At 33.2% G+C, this 13,907-nt stretch overlaps 1 protein-coding gene and 1 long non-coding RNA gene across 2 annotated transcripts in view; one reads left to right on the forward strand and one right to left on the reverse strand.

Moving 5' to 3' along the window:
* Positions 1 to 13,907, reverse strand: part of LOC149423283 (uncharacterized) — a 673,327-nt gene that overhangs the window by 527,568 nt on the left and 131,852 nt on the right. The gene's annotated exons all lie outside the window — the stretch shown is intronic.
* LOC149423286 (uncharacterized) overlaps positions 1 to 13,907 on the forward strand; it is a 217,257-nt gene that overhangs the window by 189,719 nt on the left and 13,631 nt on the right. The window lies entirely within an intron of this gene.

Here is a 13,907-nt window from a genome sequence, read left to right on the forward strand (position 1 = left end):
GTTCCTATCAACAAACCAGTAAGTTCATGTTTTAGAACTTTTCCTGCCGGTGCCGTCAACTGAGTGGACATCGTTTCTAATTACTAAAATATCTCTTTACAATTTGGGAGGCGGGTTTAGATACCGCCGCCCGGGGAACCAATTATTGAATAATAATAATAATCAATAATAATAATAATCAATAATAATAATCCTCTGCCATATGTCACCACATGTAGTTCGCTACGTTTGCTACGGGATCATCGGGTGAGGTGTTTTCAGGATGTGTTTGCCCACCATGCCAGATCGAGAGAGGCTGGTTTGAGGAGACGCTTCTCTCCACTGGTCGTTAGGGAAGTGTTAACCGTCGGCACGGGCGTTTTAAAAAATTCAGACTAGCCCCCTGGGCCCCAAACACGGCCATTTCAAGAAACGCTTCGATTCAGAATGGTAGTCTTTCACATGCCCATGTATCGCCAAATATCGCCCGATACTGAGAGTATCTACCAATCTGACTACTGACCCCAGAAACTAAGATTCTAGTGTGTTATATACGATTGTATATTGCGGTAACCGGACAACTCAACACAGTAACAAAGCAACACAATTCTGAAAGTTTTATAAAGCCAGGAAAACTGGGTTAAATAGATTATGTTAGGTTAGGTTTCTAGGCTGTTTAATCATTTTTATTGACTTTCCATCACTTTTCAAAGGTGTGTTGAGCTGTCATGGGACCGTATATTTATATTTCCTATAATATCTACTTGATAATTTAGTACTTACATCACTACTGATGTAAGTACTAAAAGATAAATTGAACATAAAAATTTGAATAATAGATTTTTATGCATAGAAGTAAAGTTTGGGGATTCGAGATAACAATATTAATTTTCAAATAAATGTTGAAAAAATATTTTTTAGATTCTCACGGCCAAAAGCATTTTTGTTGTTTGTTTTTGGGGTGTTATGCCGTGTTGCGCTAACTCCTTCTTTAGCCGACGTTTCGGACACATCTTCGGATCTACCGGATCTGCCCTGATGATGGACACTGTAACGCTGTCCGAAACGTCGGCTAAAGAAGGAGTTAGCGCAACACGGCATAACACCCCAAAAACAAACAACAAAAAAGTTGAAAAAATATATTTTTTAATAAGATACCTAATCTACACTAAAGTTTACGGTGTAATCAACTTTAATGCACACTAAAAGTCTTATTTAATTTTTTTTAACTTGTTTATTCTTCCAATATGAAATGTTTTCTAACAAAATGACAAATGTAAAAAAAATCTGTGCTATACATGGGGCATGGCACTAAAATGTGTTTATTATATATTCGATACACTGTAATAATAGAATCGCTCAACATTTGGGAAGATAAATCGTATTAAATACATCCCACTGTATCATAAAATTTATTTAACTCCATTCCTAGTTTCATGCTAGATTGTACTAGAAAATCTGTTTTGCCATGTGGTATCTTGAAGAAATCGTGGTGACGAGGCCTATGATTACGGCTGAAGTTTTCGGGCACATATAAGCCATAACGTTATATGGGGAATGGGCTGTCAATAGATCTATGAATTGTATTTAAACTAAGGACTTGTTTTTGGTTGTTTCACAGAATTTGAACAATTCATCAAAATTCAAAGTTGATTTTCAAGTTCGGTGAAGTTTCTATTCAAGATCTGTTATTATATCATTATTGGCCAGTTGTATCACAAAACTGAAATAATAACAGAACTTGAATATAACCTTCACAGAACTTGGAATACAAGTTTGAATTGTTGCAATATTTTCATGAAATCTGGCTTCTAGGCTAAATCTATTTGTTGGCTCAAATAAAATTACCTGGTGTTTTTTCAATCTTGTTTATTACGTCCGCCGACGGACCTGAGGATTTTTTTCTGGGTTTGTTTCAGCATATTAATATATTTAGTTTGGTGTGGACTCCACACACCACTAGCATACTCCAGCTTATTCCTTAAAACGTCATCGAACATGGCTTCATTGCATCTGGGTCAACTGTTTACTATGTTTTGAAGATAAACTTCAGGAGTGTGCTGTGATGTGTAGTCCGAGAACGTCAGCTTCGGATCAAACATGATGCCGAGATCTTTAAAGGTACTGACTCGGCATAGTGTTTGTTTAAATAAACCTTTCTTGGTTTAAAGATATCGCGGCTCTCCCCTACCAAATGTTATTGTCTTTCCTGAGAAAATGGAAAATTTATAAGAATATGTATTCTATGGATGAAATCAAATGAATCCCCTACGAGCGAGATTTTGAGAATCGACTTCGATACAATCGAAACTTATTAATTTGTCGTAGTTAATAAACCACCACTTTAAATTGTTCGTAAAGTATTCGTTCATAGATGGTGCTAATTTAATTAATTTAGGATAAATCACTTTTTGCAAGTTATGATTCAAAATATTAATATGAATTGTTTGTTTGTGCAAGTACATATGGTATATTAATATGAATAAATATTTTTTCGGTAAAAAATTCAATTCTTTCAAGAAATGCATACAAATACAATATTGGATTGAATCACCGATACAACATTGAATTTGTATGAACGGGTTGTTATACAGAATTTGAACAATTCATCAAATTTCACAGTTAATTTTCAAGGACTGTGAAAGTTCTATTATAATTTCAGTTCTGTAAAGCAACTGGCCCACGTTAATATAATAACAGAACTTCAATAAAACTTTCACAGAACTTGAAAATCAACTTTGAAATTTGATGAATTGTTCAAATTTTCTGAAACAACCCGTCCTTCTTTTTTAGTTTTTTAGTTTTTAAACCGATTTTTTTTTATTCATATACCACGAGTACAATGTACATGCGCAAACAAACAATTATGATGTAAATTGTATTTTTCCTAAAATAACTAAATTAGCGCCATCTTTGAACGAGCAGTTTATGAATAATTTTAAAAGAAGTCAGTGTGCGCTTGCCGGTACCAATTAAGAATGGGACCATATGTTGTGCATCTAAATTAACATTTGAAATCCTATGAAATACTCGTCTTAGTTTTTATCTAGGGCAGAAAATTTTGTTAAAAAAAATAAAATGCAAAAACGACAGCACTTCTTTTCACAGGTTTTTTAAAGAAAAAGTGTGACGCTGATTCACCCTTGTGCAGCACCTCGGACCGCACAGTATGTAACACTTTAAATAAATTGGGATTTATTGGCATTATCGGTGTAAATCAATATATCTCTTTTCATACTCATTGATTTCTGCGATATCATTACTTTCTTTTGGAATCGCTGTGCCGTCATTATCGAAGCGAACTTGAGATGATCTTTTAAAAAAGAAACTGATTCATCAAATCATTATTTTAACAAAATGCATGGGGCTGTACACCTGTTTTCATATTATTATTATATTAAAATATTCATTAATAATTTTCACTTGCTTACACATTGAGGTGGAAGTATGTTTTATTATTTTAATTTATGTTCATCTAGCCGTTCATCTTGTTCATCCCCGGGGAATTGCCCGTGCTTTACGTAGAGTTGTAAATAATTTTACTCTTATTTTGAACGCGAAATCGACAGTGACCTTCCTCTTGTTTTGAACGTCAAGTATGCAATTTCATAAACATTGGAATAAAACTGGCACTCATCTTTATATATTTATGTATAAGTTATTCAAAGAAGCTATTCTAGTAGTTCACAGTGGAGTGCTGTTACCAACCCTGACATAGGGCAGTGAGAAACGGAATACCATAGAAGCGAGATTCCTGATTCTAATCTCTGCCTACCCTCGGGGAAACGGCGTGATGGTTAGTTAGTCATGATCATTTCTACAGGCTATATCTTTAATCAGCACAACTATTTGGGATTTTATTTACATTTCAATGCATGTTATTATACATCATTCACACTGAAGGAGAAAACCGTATTTTCATTTATTTATGTTGGTATGGGGAGGTAAATATTATCATTGTGGTCATTTTAATTTTTTAATCGTAGTATTTTAAGTTTATTCGCATTACTTACACTTTTTTACTTGTAGAATTGACACCTTGTAGGTAAATACATCGCTGTATGACCATGAAAAAAGTATGTTTAAATTGCAATAAGATGTTAAAACGCAGTAAAAACTGACATCAATTGAAGTGACGCTGTCGATGTCATGCTTCAAGAATTTTTTAATTTAAATTAAATGGCATTTCTCCCACTAGGCAAATAGTCCCACTTCTTTGGGAATTTTATGCATAACAGATTATTTTTCTATAATTTACAAGAGCCCCTATAGATCTTTTTTGGAAGAATCAACAATTTGTTATTTTTATGAAAAAAATATATTTTTTATGTATCACAAAGAAATATGAGACGATTACAATAAGATGACAAGACGATGAGATTCAATGATGCGACTTTAATTTGTTACGTTTCTAGGTGACATTGCATCACACCATCATTTATCCGGTATGCCGTAGAAACGTATTTGTTACGTTTCTAGGCGACATCGCATCACACCATCATTTATCCGGTATGCCGTAGAAACGTATTTGTTACGTTTCTAGGCGACATCGCATCACACTAGCATTTATCCGGTATGCCGTAGAAACGTATTTGTTACGTTTCTAGGCGACATTGCATCACACCATCATTTATCCGGTATGCCGTAGAAACGTATTTGTTACGTTTCTAGGCGACATCGCATCACACTAGCATTTATCCGGTATGCCGTAGAAACGTATTTGTTACGTTTCTAGGCGACATCGCATCACACTAGCATTTATCCGGTATGCCGTAGAAACGTATTTGTTACGTTTCTAGGCGACATTGCATCACACCATCATTTATCCGGTATGCCGTAGAAACGTATTTGTATTTGTTACGTTTCTAGGCGACATCGCATCACACTATCATTTATCCGGTATGCCGTAGAAACGTATTTGTTACGTTTCTAGGCGACATTGCATCACACTATCATTTATCCGGTATGCCGTAGAAATGTATTTGTTACGTTTCTAGGCGACATCGCATCACACTATCATTTATCCGGTATGCCTTAGAAACGTATTTGAAACTAGTCAAAAAATAAATATAATGTAGGTTAAATATGTATTTATAATATTTATTAATATTAAATGTCATTTTATTAACCTGGTTGTTGGTAATGTTTTTAGAAAAGTGATACACGTTTATAAACGTGGTGATTAATATTAATTAGTAATTTATAACGTATCTGGTTATTTTCAATTTTAAATTTATTAGGGATTCTTCTACCTTTATCTGTGATTCTTTATTTTAACTTCCAGTATTCCCTCTCTCTCTCTCTCTCTCTCTCTCTCTCTCTCTCTCTCTCTCTCTCTCTCTCTCTCTCTCTCTCTCTATCTGGGTTTAAAAACTAAGTTGAATCCTCTCTATTTTTTTATTTTCTTAAATTGATTTCTCTTGGCCTTTATCGGTGATTATTTATTTTAATGCCGAGTCTCTCTCCCTTTGTCTTTCTTTATATGTATTTCTACCTGTGATTTTTAGTGTTCTATAGTTGAGTCCTCTGTCATTGTCTGTCTGTTCCCTTCCTTCTAAGATTTTTTACTTTCATGTCGGGTTTTTTTACCAATTTAAAAACCCATAATTTTTTTTAATTATTTTAAATAGTCGAACTCACTCATTCACTTATCTGTGATTTATATTATTCCTGAAAACATATTATTACTTTCCTTTGCTTATTTTTCTTACTAGTTCTATCAATGTCAATTCATTGTTATCGACTTCTAATTATCATAGTTTTTCATATCGTTTACCTAGTTGTTGAAATAATTTTTTTTTTAAATTATGATTATATGTGATATCTTATAATATGACGTGTTAGTGGCTCATCATAAACATGATTTTATCCACTAAAGCTTGCAACTGGCGCATCATAATAAACATATTCATATCTTTAACGGATATCAAGAACTAATCCAAATATAAATATTTTTTTTATTTAATTCTGTATTTTTACGTTTGATAAATTATTAATGAATACTTATTTTGTTCCAGAATGACACTACCGAGCACTTGGCTCGTCCTTTGGGTCGGTCTGCTTTGTTCCGGTGAACTTATTGATGCTTTCAATAGAAATCGGAAGACTAATGACCTTCAAACAAGAAGCAAGCGGACTACGTATCCAGATAACGTCCATCAATTTTTAGTATTCCTAAGTCCTGGCGATAAGCGCGGTGTTTACGAGTCCTTGGTGAGCGCTTCTCAAGTTAGCAGCGGTCCAAACCTTGCGGAATACGCACCCATTCTTCCATTTTATGTGGGTATCAATTCTATGTTCTTTCCTATTCCCTTTTGCTTTCCTTCTTTTCCATTCCTGTCGCCAACAGATGAACTAACCGACCCGGATTTTGATGAAGAAACATCCATTACCGTCGAACCGAAATTCGGTTTCCCAAGTTCCTCAGATAATTCTCTAAATCCAAAACCCGCCGTTAAGCCAACAGCCAAACCGCCTAAAGTGGATTTCAGTGTATATTATAACACCAAAACGGGTGTTGATCTGAATCCAGTGAAACCTTTACGGCCTCCGTCCATCATCATCCCACCTGCGGAACATTCCATGGGCAGCAGCAGCAGCAATGATATTGATAATACTATGCCGAAGCAACCAGGTTCCAACGTCCCTGTACCTAAGTCGAGTCGTTTCCCGACCACAGAAAGACCCGACTACAAAGTAGTGACCGCAGGAACTTTGGAAGACGAATCTACGATCAACCTCCAAAAAGCCATTGAAGAGTGTTGCAAGCCCGGAAGTGAGATAAACTGTTTTGACAGACAAGGATTCCACTTCGTTGATCAAAATCCGTGCGATATGCAATAATACGAGTATATTCCATCTTTCCCTATTCATTAATAATATTTGTTGGTCGTGTTTTGCAAGATTTAAAAAAGGCAAGTTGGGATATTATGCTTTATCGATATATTGCCTTTCTTAAAAGGTTTATTTATTGTAAGGATATTATGATACTGAAGAAATCACATGCTCGTCAGCAATTAAACTATATGTATTACCGGAACCCTCGACTGAGAACCTAAAGCCTATATCAATAAATGTGCTGAATGAATGAACCCCACGCATAGTGGCATTATTGATGTTTTTCGAAAATTTTAATTTTTTTATGAAGATTTTCAGGAATTTTCAGTTTGGCAGTGCGCGGCACCATGCTAAATTTCTTAAAAATCTTCACGAAAAACACCGATATTAAAAAAAAAACACTTTTTCGGCTAGAAAAAAATCAAAAATGCAATTTTTTTAATATTCGTACTCTTGTAAACCCAAAAGTCACGAACCGCCGATGCCCACGTATAGTGGTATTTCTTTCCTACTTCGAGATACAATGTCAAATATACCTTTTTTCATATATTTATATATTTTTCAATCTTTTAATTAATACCTCCGTAATTCAGAATACCTCGTGTTTAGGGAGACTTTAAATGCTAATTAATATTATTCAATAAATTTATAGTGGAACAACTTTAAAAATTGTAACTTTTAATTATCGAAGGCAATATTTACGACTCTCAAACTAAATGAAACAAATGAAAAACATATAAAGATTTAGTCACGTCTGGGAATTGAACCCAGTACCTCTACCTTGACGGGGCATTATTCTGACCACTGAGCTAATTCGACCGTTTGAAATGCATCATAGTTCAATTCCCAGATGCGACTGAATTATTTTCTGTCTTTCCTGTTTCGCATTTTCGTTTGAGAGTGATCAATTCCCTTGAGCGAGTACAACATAAATTTTTACGTTATATTAATTTTAAATTGGGAATATTCATCGAAAACATTAATTACCCCTCTCTGTTACAATTATTGGGACTCGATACATTAAAAGAAAGAAGAATTTGTTTTGACCTATTTTATTTATTTAAAATCGTTACCAACCTGTTGAACTCCCCTGAACTTCTTTCGCTAAAATGTTTCCATGTACCTAGTCGATCAGTTCGTTTCAAATTACCCTATCATTGCAACAATACAGGATCTAACGCTGAACTCAATTCCATAATGAATCGCCTACATGTACTTGGTAATAAATATGTTTTGGATGAATCTATAAACATTGCTAGTTTAACCTCATACAAACACTACTTAATTAAAACTGTATGTCAGCGCTTCTCAGATTGACTATAATCAAATACAGTTTTAAAGTACTAATTTATCGGGGATTTATTGTATATGAATTGTTTATATATTATGCATATTTTATTATATTTATATATATATATATTTTTGTATTGTATTTATAATAACTATTTCTATTGTTCTCTTTTATGTATTTTATATTTATATTTGTATCTATGTATATTCTGTATTCATATTTAAAACAATTGTTATTCTTTTGTAAAAGCCGCTACAATCGGCGTTAATAAATAAATAAATATAGTCTTCAATGATTTAAATTAAATATATTAAATGCCCGTTATTCTGAATCTTCGTACTAAGTAATTTATAAAACCTTCAATAAAATCTCGCCTACAATCGCTTCATCTCCACAGAACCTCAATGTCAAATAATTTTTTTTTAAATCTAAATAACATCACATACTCGTATTATAATCTCTTGATCTCCACAGTAACGTGATGGCTAAAACATTAATATGTACTTAATCATAATTATTACTATGCTCTTTGGAATAAACATATATATATCAATTGTGATTTTTGGAATGAAGAAAAATATCAATATCGCTGCATCAACGAAATCTGTAGAGAATATCTGGAAAATCACTGTTCAACTTTGTCCCTTTTTTTCGATTCAGTTCAAAGGAAAAATTATCAGTGGCGTAATAACCAATTCTATGAATAGTAGGCACGATTTAAACTGGCCGCTTTACTGCCATCAGATATTTTAAATTTGTTTATAATATTATTACTAACATGATCAAATTGTTCTTGGATTTAAAAATTTGTTATTTTCGCAGCTGTCGAAAATTCCATTTAAATCCTTAGCCGATAATGCAGCGTAGAGCGCCCTTGACAAGATGTTTTACAAAACAAAGGCACTATAATAATTATGTTACTATTCAAATAAAGTTTTGAGATGGGCCCTGTTCTTCTTTATTCTATGTTTTTTGTGTGCTGTTCTTTAATTGGTTTTCAGCTTCACTCGTTGCACGGTGTATTGGTACATACCCGATTGACTTTAACCGGCAATTCTTGAGCTTATTTAGAGTAAGTACTAATAAATCAATAAATACATCAAATACTATCATAATTCATACTGCAACAGTAATTTCGAGAGAGTTGATACTTCGACAATAAGAAGAGATAAGAACTATAATTACTTTTGCAAGATTTGTTACAAGTTCGATGAAAACCAATGTTCAATCGATTCCTTTATTCCTTCTCATCCCACTTTGCCTGTATTCCAGTTAATTAAACTCCAACCTTCTTTCCATTCTTAGTGCGCAAGTTCAAAGTCCTAAATAAAGAGTGCTTCCTGGTGTACCTGGTGTCCCTGGCGCACCGGGAAGGAGTGCTCCTAGCTAGAGTGGTACATTTGTATTGTATCGTATCAATGTATTAAAAGTTTGATTTGACGAGGCCCGTGTCCCCAAGCGGCTAATCAGGCTGGCGGTCTTTACGCCACTGGAAATTATTATACAGATGTTAAGGGAAGTATTTGTCTTATTTTAACATTATTTTGAATAAAAAATGTAGAAATTTTGGAATCGGTGACATTTTTTATATGTTTTTTTTTTCAACTTAAAACATGAACAATCAGTTAGTAGTTACTGGACAGTTAGGATCGGGGTGAGGGGCTGGTCGGTCACTAGGACGATAACCAGTGGCGGTTCTTCCCTTAGGTCAATTGGTGTTTGACAGGACAAGGAGGATAATAAAATTATGTGTGTCAAAACAGCTGGTCTTAGTGACTAGCTGTGACATCTGTTGTCTCTAATAGAAGCTCTCATTCACAAGTCCACCCGATTCGCTGGCTCAATTTAAAGAATGTCTCCAAGTTGGCATCTTCTGTCCCTATCATATAATAACGAGATGGCACTATATCTTTCATCGAAGTAAAAATTAGGTACCGAAGAAAGCTTAGGGACGCTTAGGTCATGGCCCTGGGGGAGACAGCACGATGAATATTAAATGTTTTAAAGAGATGGTGACATAAACATATGTCGGTTTTTCATTTTACACGCTTGTCGTGTGTGGAACATTAGTTGTTTTTCAATTGCTTCGCAACCATTATCTTTGGATACTGCGGACGGGCGTTTAAAACTCTTGTTTTATATACTTAAATCATTTTTCACACTAAAAAATAAAAATTAGTCTCACATTTTTTTCAAATGACAAAAAAAACTTAAACAAAGTCACCGGATTCCAAAATATAATTTACATGTTTTACTCCAAATAATGTCAGGAATCACTAGCTAAAGTAAGTCAAGTACGACCCGTTACAGCTTGTGCAATTTTATTTCCTTCCTGTTGACAAAAGTCAAAATATGGTATCTCTAGTAAGGAGTTCAGTCAACATTCACATCGTACCTACAAAGTTAAGTTTATCACGTGGTAGTGATCTCCCGTGATTTTTTTTAACATTTAATCATTGATTTTTTAATATTATAAACAATTGATCTCACTGTTTACCAAACCGAAGTGCTGTGTACAACGTATCAAGTGCGCGGATTGGACGCTTAATTTTTTTATTTTTTTATTAGTGTCTATTTAATTACAGGTTTGATGAGAGTTACAATATATATGATAATCTATAATATTTCATCTGTTTGTTCTTAGTCCTCCTCACTAGGTAGTCCTGTGCTGAGGCGGACTGGTAGATTTCTTTGATTTTCTGTTATTTAGTTTCTATTGTTTTTAATACATTTTCTAGTATGTCTGCTTTAATTTCTTTCACCCATGTTTTGATTTTTTCCTTAAGCTTATTTATTTTTTCTATCTTTTTCAAACTTGGAGGAAGGATTTTGTAAAGTTTGGTTGCCAGATATATGTGGTTTCTTTGGGCAAAACTTGTCTTGAATTTTGGAACATCTCGTATATCCCTTTTTGAGGCTCTTGTATCATGTATCCGAGTTTCATTAGGAGATTTTCTGTTTTTAAAATGATGCATTAAAATATTCTTGGCATATTTTTGTTTTAAATTTAGAATGTCAAAACACTTAAAAATATCTTTTGAGGGGGTTCTGATGGGTAATTTTAGTATGGTTTTTATAATGCTCTTCTGGGCAATATCTAAGTGGCTAATATTATTTGCTGTAGCAGATCCCCATACTAGAATTCCGTACTCAATACGGGAATGACATAAAGCATAAAATACTTTTTTGATATCTTTCCTAGGTAGTATGTTTCTTAGGTTTTTGAAGAAATATACAAGTCTCATTTAGAGTGTATTCTTTACCCGGTTGACCTCTTGAGTTTATTGAAAAGGCTAGATAATTAGTTTTAATTATGTTGAGCGTAAGAGAGTTCATCCGAAGCCAATTTTGGAGTGCAGTTAGTCCAGTATGTTTCTTAGGTTTTTGAAGAAATATACAAGACAATTTTAGAGTGTATTCTTTACCCGGTTGACCTCTTGAGTTTATTGAAAAGGCTAGATAATTAGTTTTAATTGTGTTGAGCGTAAGAGAGTTCATCCGAAGCCAATTTTGAAGTGCAGTTAGTCCATGTTCAGCCTCTTTATAAGTGTCCATCCAGTCCTTTTCGTAGAATAACATAAAAGTGTCATCGGCAAAACTAATTATGTTTCCATTGATGGGAAGTTTGGTAATTTCATTTATGTAGATGCAAAATAAGATTGGTCCCAAGACACTTCCTTAAGGGACGCCGTAGTTTATTGGAAGAGGATTGCTTTTTTGTTGGCGTATTTGTACTTGTTGTGTTCGTCCTGTCAAGTACGTCATCAGTAAATTTTGTGGAGTGCCAGATATGCTTATTTTTTAAAGTTTTGTGAGAAGAATTTTATGATCTATTGTGTCAAAGGCTTTTTTTAGGTCTATAAAAACAACCAAACATTTTTCCACCGTCTAAATTTTTTATGGCTATTCTTGTAAAATTTTCAATGGCGTCCACGGTACTCAAACTTTCCCGAAATCCATATTGTGTCGGGGAAATTTTTTTATTAATTTCCAGAAAGTGGACGATTTGGCTTTTCAAAATTTTTTCCAGGATTTTTGAGAAAGTACTTAGGATACTAATAGGGCGATAATTATTTATGTCATTTTTGCTTCCATTTTTATAAATTGGTAAAACTGTAGCATTTTTTAGACAAGAAGGAAATATCCCCTTTGATATAGAGAGATTTATAAGGTATGTCAGGGGGAGGATCAACTCCTCTTGGAGATGTTTTATATTTTTGATTGAGATAGGATCATTTCCTGAAGAAGTGTTGTAATCTAGTGAAGCAATCACTTTTCTTAGTTCGTTGTTAGTTATTTGGTTTAGATTTAGTGTGCTATCTTGGATTGAGACTTCATTATTTTCTATTTCTTTTTCATTAGTAATTGGTTTTGTGATTTTATTTGCCAATTTCGAGCCTATGTTAGTGAAAAAAGTAGTAATATATTCCAGAATTTTGTCAAGATGCCCTGCAAAAGAAGTTGGAATCATGTCAATGTTTAATTCTCCAATCATTTTCTTGTTGTGGGAGGGTTCAGAGTTAGTGATTTCTTTTATAATCTTCCATATTTTTCTGGAGTCATTGTTACTTTCTTCTATTTTCCTTTTATATTTTTTCTTTAGCGTTGCGAATAACATTTTTACTTAAATTTCTGTATCTTTTATAGAATCTTAATTTAAGTATATCGTAAGGGTCTTTTTTAACTTTTAAATGTATTTCATCTCTTTTCCTTATATAGTTGGTGATGTTTTGTGTAATCCAAGGTTTGATGTGCTTATTTTTATGGGATATCTTTTTTTCTATTAATGTGGTATTCAATAGTATTTTATGTTGTATAATTTCGTTAAAATAGCTCCAAGCAGAATTTGTATCATCTGTTTCATAAAGGTTTGTCCACTCAGTATTTTGTATTTTTTTTTTACTTCCTTCCAATTGGTTTCTGATATTTGCAGTACAATTTTATGATTTTGGATTTTTCCTGTTTTATTTTTGTTAATGGAGAGTATTGTTGAGTAATGGTCTGTAATGGTGGATGTATATATGATGGCTTGAGTTTGTTTATTGGTCTTACTGAAGATATGATCGGTGTAAGTTTTGTATTCATTTGATATTTGGTTCATTTATGAGGCTTTTGAATCCATGGTAAGCAAGCGTCTGCATATAGTAAAATTTTTTTGGATGTCCATTTTGAAGAATATCAGTATTGATATCACCAATAACAAAAACGTTTTTAATGTTTTTGAGTTGATTTAGTTCTTGAGATAGAGAATGAAGGAAAGGTTCTATGTTTTTGGTTGAGGGCGATCGATAAATTGCTAGTATGGCTGTATCGTTCCTAATTGATAATTTTAGGCAGTTTGCATTATTTATACTGATCTCTTTAACATTAACTTCTATATCTTCATTAATGTATACAACTACACCATCACTTTTTCCCTTATTCATTAACGTTGAGTGAGGGATGTAATTGTCAATTTGTAAAGCAGAGTATTTATCGGTTATCCAGCATTAAGTAAGTTCGTAAGTATAATAATGTCCCATTTTAATTTGAAACTTTTTATTAGTACTTGTAGTTCATTGAAGTTTTTATTAATGCTTCTTATGTTTTTATGTAAAATGTTAAAATTATGTTTAAGTGATGTTATGTTCTCTGGTTTAGATATAGTTATTTGTTCATCCATTTTGGTAAATTATTATTTTTGGTATGTACTATATGGAGAAACATTTAATTAGATAATTTTGTTCAGGTCATCTAGGTGTTTTATGTATACAATTTTTTCACTCTGGGCCCTGCGTAGCATTATCTGTCCTTTTTTTAT

The sequence above is a fragment of the Hesperophylax consimilis genome, chromosome 6 (assembly GCF_061612785.1).
Source record: "Hesperophylax consimilis isolate HC1 chromosome 6, BYU_Hcon_1.0, whole genome shotgun sequence".
NCBI lineage: Eukaryota > Metazoa > Arthropoda > Insecta > Trichoptera > Limnephilidae > Hesperophylax > Hesperophylax consimilis.